The sequence below is a fragment of the Dama dama genome, chromosome 4 (genome assembly GCF_033118175.1).
Source record: "Dama dama isolate Ldn47 chromosome 4, ASM3311817v1, whole genome shotgun sequence".
NCBI lineage: Eukaryota > Metazoa > Chordata > Mammalia > Artiodactyla > Cervidae > Dama > Dama dama.
Genome location: NC_083684.1, coordinates 50,370,839 through 50,379,527, shown reverse-complemented (window position 1 = coordinate 50,379,527; position 8,689 = coordinate 50,370,839). Strand labels below are relative to the sequence as shown.

The following is an 8,689-nucleotide window of genomic DNA, read 5'->3' as shown; positions in this document are numbered from 1 at the left end:
GAATCCAGACATCGTGGGACGGCTACAGCAGGGCACATGCTGAGACATGTGGTGGGGGGGCGGGGGGTGGTGAATTTACCCCAGCCTCTTCCTTTCGGATGCCCCCAGTTAACTCCTGCAACCCCGCCTGCCCCCTCTGTGATGGTAGGTCAAGGCTCCGAATACTGCCTCCTCTAGAGGCCACTTCAGCTCCACTCCAGCTCCTGGAGTCAGGTGTGCCTTTTCTGTGGCCACCCTGGAGAGGCAAGATCCATGCGCCTCACCAGCTGGACTGTGAAGGTTTCTCACGCAGAGATGTGGCTGTTGCACAACACATTATCTCCTGGCAGGCAGTTTCTCTTAGTTTTACAAATTTGGTAAAACAGCATTTAAGCCTTAGGCTGTTTCGAAAGTCACACAGGTAGTTAGTAGCTCAGCTAGAATTTGAGCTCAGGCTGATTCCAGAGCTCACAAACTTAACCACCAGCCTATGGTACCTCCTCTGCAGGAACGCATCATATATTTCCATTTTTGATACTTAATGTACCCTGTAATGAACACTGTCACTGCCTATGACAAAGTCTTCTTGGGCTCACCTCATATGTCAGCCATTGGCCACAATGAGCTCCAGTCTCCCAGGAGATGTAGGATAGTTACTGTCAGTTGGCAACACATCCGCATGATGAAGTTGTCTTTTATATGAGCCTGGCAGCAAACTTCACAACTGTGAGAGATCTTCTCCCATGTGCATGGACCCCGGGCACACCAAGTGGGTGGTGGATCCACCCTGGCCACCTACAAGCCTTCATGCCCCGAGGGAACCAGTCACTATTATAATTTATGATTCCATACACTAGCTTTCAGTGTATGATGAACTGAGATGAATAACTTAACTAGCTTTTCTAGTCCACAAGAGTATGGTATAACTTTCCCTATACTTAGGTCTTTTAAAACACTTATTTTGCTGCACAGGGTCTTAGTTGTGGCATGTGGGACCTTAATTCCCCAACCCGGGATCGAAACCAGGCCCCCTGCATTGGGAGCATGGAATCTTAGCCACTGGACCACCAGGGAAGTCTCTCCCTATATTTAGGTCTTTTGAAAAAAATTTCTTTCATAATATTTTGTAGCAGGGTTCCATAAATTCCAGCTTGTTGGTCAAATTTGATCCACAGCATGTTTTGTTGTCCCAATGAGCTTAAAATGGTATTAACATTTTAAAAACATTGTGAAAACAAAGTAAAACAGAGGAATATGCAACAGAGACCATACATAAACTGCAAAGCCTATAATAATTCCTGTTTGGTCCTTTAGAGCAAAAATTTGCCAACCCCTGTTTTGTATTAATAGTTTTGAGTGCATGGGTCTTGTACAGTGTTTGCTAATTTGTACTTTAGTTCTTTATGAGGTCTTAAAAATGCTACTGTAAATGGTATCTTTTAAGTTTTAGCTTTCAGTTGTTTACTGGTAGCATAGAGAATATAGAATTGGTTTATATATTGATTTTTGTATGCTGGAAACTTGTTAAAATCACTCTGTACTTCTGGTAGTATCTTTGTAGATTTCTCATGATTTTCTACATACACATTCATGACTTCTGTGAATAAAGAGAGTTTTTAAAATTTTTTTAATCTGTATTTTATTACCTTTATGTTTTTTTCTGACATCTAGTAAAATATCAGATACTGATGGAGAACAATGGACATGCTTTCCAGGTCCCAGATCTTAAGGGAAAAGTGTTCAGTACACTGTTAGCTGAGTTCTTTGTATATTTGCTTCATCACATAAAGGAAATTCCTCCAATGTCTCTCTGGCTGAGAGATTTTTTTGATAGGGGTTGGTATTACTCTGCACAAACATTTGAAATAATCATATGGCCTCTTCCCCTTTATTCTCCTAATATGGTGAATTACATTGACTGGTTTTTGAATGTTAAACCAACCTTGATTCCTGAGACAAACCCCATCCAAAGGGCTGGTCATGTTAGATCACCCTCTTGTATTTGGTTGGATTTGATTTCCTAAATTTCATTGAAGATTTTATGCCTATGTTCCTGAGAAATATTAATTTTTACATTTCTGTATTATGTTTTTGTTTTATGGTAATGCTGTCTTCATTGAATAAGTTAGGAGAAATCTCTTCCATTTTCAGAGTTTGTGTAACATTGGAAAAATATCTTAATTTTGTAATAGAATTCATGGGAAAACCCTACAAAAGTGAAATTTTCTTCATGGAAAAATGCTCATAGTCACTTGTTATTCCTAGAGTGACTGTCCAATCCATAGTGATGCCTCCACTTATACCTGATAGTGATAATTTCAGTTTTCTCCTTTTATTTCCTGGTCAGTCTTTCTAGAAGTTTGTCAATTTTGTTAATCTTTTAAAAGTCAATTTTTTTGGTGTTAATTTTTCTCTACTGTATATTTTCTCTTATCATTACTTTAGTTCTGTCTACTTTGGATTTATTTTTCTATTGCTATACTGTTAAAATGGAAAATTAATTCACTGCTTTACAATATGTATTTTAAATTTTGTAGCCCTATTTAGTGTGAAAAAAGCCAAGCACTTCCTGACAGACAAAACTGGGCCTATTCTACTTAGCTATTGTTGAGGCATATTCTCTACATCTGTTATTTGAGATTTAGAATTGCAAGCAAAGAAACATATGCCTGCCAATTTAAAGTAGAAAGATAACTTATTGAAAACCTATCAGAATCCCTGGAAAGCTAGAGAACTGAATTCAGCAAATAGGAATGAGGGAGGTCAGGCAGCCAAAGCATGCTAAAAAAGCTACTTATTGGGTCTCTACTGTCCTTCTCTGGGGCAAGGTCTGGGGCAAGTCTGGGGCAGAGGTATCTGGTCATCAAATATATGTCAAGTGCCTACATCCACACCAAAGCAGAGCCTGGGCATGATGAATGACTAACACTTTTACTTTAGGATAGTACTGTGATGGTATTTTATTATTTGGACTAAACTGTGAAATCACTGATTGTTGGAATTAAAGTTTTCTGGTGGTAAAACACATAGGTTGCCAAGTGCCAAGAAAGAGGACCTTGATTTTTGCATTGTGTTCTCCTCCTACCTCACACTACAACTTATTTTCGACTTCTGAGAAGTGTTAGTCGCTCAGTTGTATCCAACTCTTTGCGACCCCATGGAATGTAGCCTCCCAGGTTTCTCTGTCCATGGATTCTCCAGGCAAAAATATGGAGTGGGTTGCCATTCCCTTCTCCAGGGGATCTTCCCAACCTAGGGGTCAAACCCAGGTCTCCCGCAATGCAGGTAGATTCTTTACTGTCTGAGTCACAGGGAAGCCCAGAAGAGGAAGGAATTTGGCTTAAAGCTGAAGACTTTTTTGCATCTGCTTGACCGAGGCTGAGGCAAGTCCTGTGAGCCTCTCTGTCACAGCAAACAGGAGACTGTGTGCCTGGGGCCACCTTCCTTGTTCTGGAGAAGATGTCATCTCTGATCCCTTGTTTGGCAGGATAGACTGAGATTGCCTGCCTCCTCCTTTCTGAAGGGTGTTAGGAGTACACTGTGAGAAGCTAAAGGTGGGGGCAGCTCTAGGAACTTACCTTAACCCAGGAACCATGCCAGCCAAATGGTTATTGGTGGTGGGAGGGAGGGGGATGGGATGGCTCTGGGCCTGAATATACTTGGGGAGGTGGTGCTAGGCTTCAACCAGACAGTAAAAGGAAGCATTTTTTCTGCTAAAACTGGTTTTAATGAAGGATGGCATGCCAAGAGGAAGACTCAGGCTAGCTGAGCATGGCCCCTCTCTGAGCCATTCCTGGAAGCTTTGCTCATCAGTTTTTCTTCTTCATGACCCTAAATCTATACCGATATACTGCAGCAGCTGCTGCTAAGTCTCTTCAGTCGTGTCGGACTCTGTGCGACCCCATAGACGGCAGCTCACCAGGCTACCCCGTCCCTGGGATTCTCCAGGCAAGAACACTGGAGTGGGTTGCCATTTCCTTCTCCAATGCATGAAAGTGAAAAGTGAAAGTGAAGTCGCTCAGTTGTGCCCAACTCAGCGATCCCATGGACTGCAGCCTACCAGGCTCCTCTATCCATGGTATTTTCAGGCAAGAGTACTGGAGTGGGTTGCCATTGCCTTCTCTGATACCGATGTACAGCATGGACCAAATTCTGTACCTGATTTGGCTCCAAATAATTGAATATTTGACTATCCCACATGTACTCAGGGGAAAGGATCTTGGGGGGTTTGTGGTAAAGCAGGTATTTGTTCAGGTGGCTCTCATCATTTTGTGTGGCCTCAATGTGATTGGCCTGGTCAACCATCATCGCCTCATGGCAGGCCTTGGCAAGTCTGTAAACCTTGGGCATGGACCCCCCAAATAAGGCCCCTATATAATAAAATTCCCCCTTATCTTCAGGAATATGGGCCTGTGACTGAGGCTGGTGTTCATATTCAAAGTATTTCCGAGTCAATCCATAGAAGCCAGGATGGAGGGTGCTGAACAAGGAGGAGATGATCTCCACACCCACATCATCACTAAACTTCATATCCACATTTGCACACACAAGGTAATCCACCTCCTGGTGGAAGCGCTGCTCAATAAAATTGCTGATCACCTCCATGCAGTGAATGGAAATCTGCCAGTGGGCATACCTCTGGACCTTGAATATGACCATCTGCCGTCCTTTCTGAAGGGGAATGCGAGGAACATAGTCTGGTCGATCAGTGAAGATATAGTAGTTCACCCTGTGTCCCACCATAAAGTACATCTCAGCCATCTCCAGGAACAGCTTCAGGTGGAAAATGTCTTTTTTTTACAACAAACACAGTTAATCCAATGGTGATGTTCTGAAGCCAGAACTGCTCATTCACGATGTCAGTGCTGAAAGTCCCATTCCAGATGATGGGAGTCAGCCAGGGGGTCACAAGAAGGACATCTTTCCTAGGTGGTACAAGCACATCTGGTGGGGGATATACCATCCTTGATAATTTTACACTTTGTGGGGTGCAGTGTTCTTTAATAGTTACATTTGCCTCAGTTGGGATGTTTTCCAGTTTCTGGTTTCTGGGGTTCAGGTAACAATAGCCAAGAAAGGCTATGATGAAAATTGTTAGAAGAAAGTTCACTCGATGAAGCAAGCAGCATTTTTGTGTCCCAGCCAGTATTTGTAGTACCTGGGCCATGCCTGCATGACAGAAGAATGTCACCTCTTGTCTTCTCCATGATATGGGGGCACTCATCTCTCCTGACCTTCCACCCTCAATGTTCTCCCCATGGCAGGGTGAGACTGAACGGCCCCCACTCCCTGCTCACTACTCCAGCAGTGCAGTCTCCCCTGAGGCCTGACACCAGTGCAAGGGGACACCTTGACCCAAGGGCATTTTTTGGGGGTGCCCTGTGGAGAAAGATGGGATCCTGGCAGGGCCTCTATAGACTCAGTTTCTGTCTGAGGTGCTGTCAGAGTAACCAGGTGGCAGGAATTAGTCTACAGACTGCTGGAACTTAACAACCTGTGTGTAGGAGAGAAGTCTGGGCATGTGGAGCAGATTCGGGGCACTGGCTCAAGGCAGTTCACTGAGTAGGTCAAGGACAGAGATTGTGATGAAAGTGGGGCAGAACAGTAGCCACCAGAGTGCCTGGCCAGGGGGTCAGGTCTTGTGCACTGGCTTACCATTGACACTTACTGTCAATGAGCTAATCACCGGGTTTCCTAAAGTCTATTAAGTCAAGATCAGACTGTCTTCACGATCACATCTACACAGGCTAACATGGGCCAGCCTTTGGGAGGCCTGACTTAGAACCCATGATTCAGGTGGAGAGGAAAGAAGACCTATAGATCAAGGATGGTTTTCCTTTATCCCCTTTATAATTACTTAAAATCCATTGAGTATTTACCTTTTTTTTTATACCTACCTTCCACTCATGTTAGGATTAGACTACTAAACTTGATGCACATTATCTTGTTCAATCCTTTCAAGTCTAGGGGATAGATGCTACATTATCCTCATTGTACTGATGGAGAAATAGGCTCAGGGAGGTGGGTCTTGGTCCATGAATACAAAGCAGCTGGACTCCAAAATATCCTACATTCTCACCCTCTGACTCATTTGTGCCTTCTCTGAGGTTTCCTTTATTGAGGGAGTTTTTGTTTGCTTTGTTTTTGTCTGTTTTGTTTTTGTCGAGTTCTTTTGGTTTTCTTCCTTAGGCTTTGTATGCAGCTGTCCCTCAGACTAAGGCCTGAAGACAGTGAAGAGAGGCTGAGACAGTGCTCCATGCTAACTCAGGGCTCTGTACATTACCATTTCACACACCTCCTCCCTCTGATATCCTAGGCAGCTCCAAATATGTACCTCCCAGAAAATGAAGCTTCAGACACACGACCCCTCTTACCACACTGTGGGACCAACCACAGGTAAAAAAAAAAAAAAAATGGTCTCAAGGCCAGTGAGGAGTACCTGCCACCTGACCATGGAATGGGCTGGTGCTCCTGTATTGTTCTGTGATACCTTGCTCCCACCTTTCTTCAGAAGTGGGTGGCTGGCACTATGGGGAACAGTGTGGAGATTTCTTAAAAAACTGGAAATAGAACTGCCATATGACCCAGCAATACCACTTCTGGGCATACACACCGAGGAAACCAGAACTGAAAGAGACACGTGCACCCCAATGTTCATCGCAGCACTGTTTATAATAGCCAGGACATGGAAGCAACCTAGATGCCCATCAGCAGACGAATGGATAAGGAAGCTGTGGTACATATACACCATGGAATATTACTCAGCCGTTAAAAAGAATTCATTTGAATCAGTTCTAATGAGATGGATGAAACTGGAGCCCATTATACAGAGTGAAGTAAGCCAGAAAGATAAAGAACATTACAGCATACTAACACATATATATGGAATTTAGAAAGATGGTAATGTTAACCCTATATGCAAAACAGAAAAAGAGACACAGATGTACAGAACAGACTTTTGGACTCTGTGGGAGAAGGCGAGGGTGGGATGTTTCAAGAGAACAGCATTGAAACATGTATATTATCTAGGGTGAAACAGATCACCAGCCCAGGTGGGATGCATGAGACAAGTGCTCAGGCCTGGTACACTGGGAAGACCCAGAGGAATCGGGTGGAGAGGGAGGTGGGAGGGGGGATCGGGATGGAGAATACATGTAACTCCATGACTGATTCATGTCAATGTATGACAAAACCCACTTCAATGTTGTGAAGTAATTAGCCTCCAACTAATAAAAATAAATGAAAAAAAAATTGAGAAGCAAAAAAAAAAAAAGAGTAATCAAACAAAATCTAAAAAACAACAACAACAACAAAAAAAGAAGTGGGTGGCTGGGACTTCCCTGGTTGTCCGGTGGTTAGCAATCCACCTTCCAGTGAAGAGGATATTGGTTCAGTCCCTGGTCCAGGAAGACTCCTCATGCCACGTGGCAACTGAGCCCAAGCTCCTCAACTATTGAAGCCCACATTGCCTAGAGACTGTCCTCCACAACAAGAGATGCCACCACAAGGAGAAGCCTGTGTGCCCCAAATAGAGAGTAGCCCCCACTTGATGCAACTAGAGAAAGCCCAGGCTCAGCAAATGAAGACTTAGTGCAGCCAAAAATAAATAATTAATAAAATTTAAAAAGAGAAGTAGCTGGCTGGAGATGGGAGTTGCCCGGGGGTTATGAAGTCTTCTCAGTAGAGTTCTGAGCATGTTGGGAGGAAGAGTGTTCTGATTAGTGTCTTTTAATGGAGTCATCTCCTTATGATATAGATGGTGACTTTTGCTTTGCTGTGCATAAAGACGTAGCAGATTCCTGATGAGCACTCCTGACTGGAGGGCCCTCCCTAGGAAGTTTCAAAGAGGGTGCAGTGTGGCTTGTTTCTTTTATCCCTTGAGGCTTTGAAAGGTTGTTGTTGAACCACAAAAAGATGCTGGGATTCCTGGCCTCCGGAGGAGAAGAATTCAATCCGGGGTGGGGAGGGGGGGCGGGCAGAAACGAGGCTTGATTGCTTAGAGTTTTTGTGTAATAAAGTTTTATTAAAGTACAAATGAGATAGATAAAGCTTCTGACATAGACATCAGAAGGGGGCAGAAAGAATACCCCCTCCCCCCCCCACTAGTCTTTAGCTGGATGTTATATAGCTACTAGCAGTTAATTAAAGGAAGGAAATGTCTCAAAACTCAGAGAATGGCACCAGGTCCCTCACCCTGGTGCGTCTTGACATTAAGATGCATTTTGAGATAATCTTGGCACCAGGTGGGTCATCCTGGCCATAAAACGATTGACATGAATCTTGAAGAAAGGCAGATTCCCATACAAATATATAGTAATTGCAGCCATGAAATTAAAAGACACTTACTCCTTGGAAGGAAAGCTATGGCCAACCTAGATAGCATATTAAAAAGCAGAGACATTACTTTGCCAACAAAGGTCCGTCTAGTCAAGGCTATGGTTTTTCCAGTGGTCATGTATGGATGTGAGAGTTGGACTGTGAAGAAAGCTGAGCACTGAAAAATTGATGCTTTTGAAGTGTGGTGTTGGAGAAGACTCTTGAGAGTCCCTTGGACTGCAAGGAGATCCAACCAGTCCATCCTGAAGGAAATCAGTCCTGGGTATTCATTGGAAGGACTGATGTTGAAGCTGAAACTCTAATACTTTGGCCACCTCATGCGAAGAGTTGACTCATTGGAAAAGACCCTAATGCTGGGAGGGATTGGGGGCAG

The 8,689-nt window shown here is 43.7% G+C and overlaps 1 pseudogene; it reads right to left on the bottom strand.

The window, feature by feature from the left end:
• Window positions 1–22: 22 nt before the first annotated feature.
• LOC133055064 (histo-blood group ABO system transferase 2-like) lies at window positions 23–8,401 on the bottom strand (annotated as a pseudogene).
• Window positions 8,402–8,689: the final 288 nt, after the last annotated feature.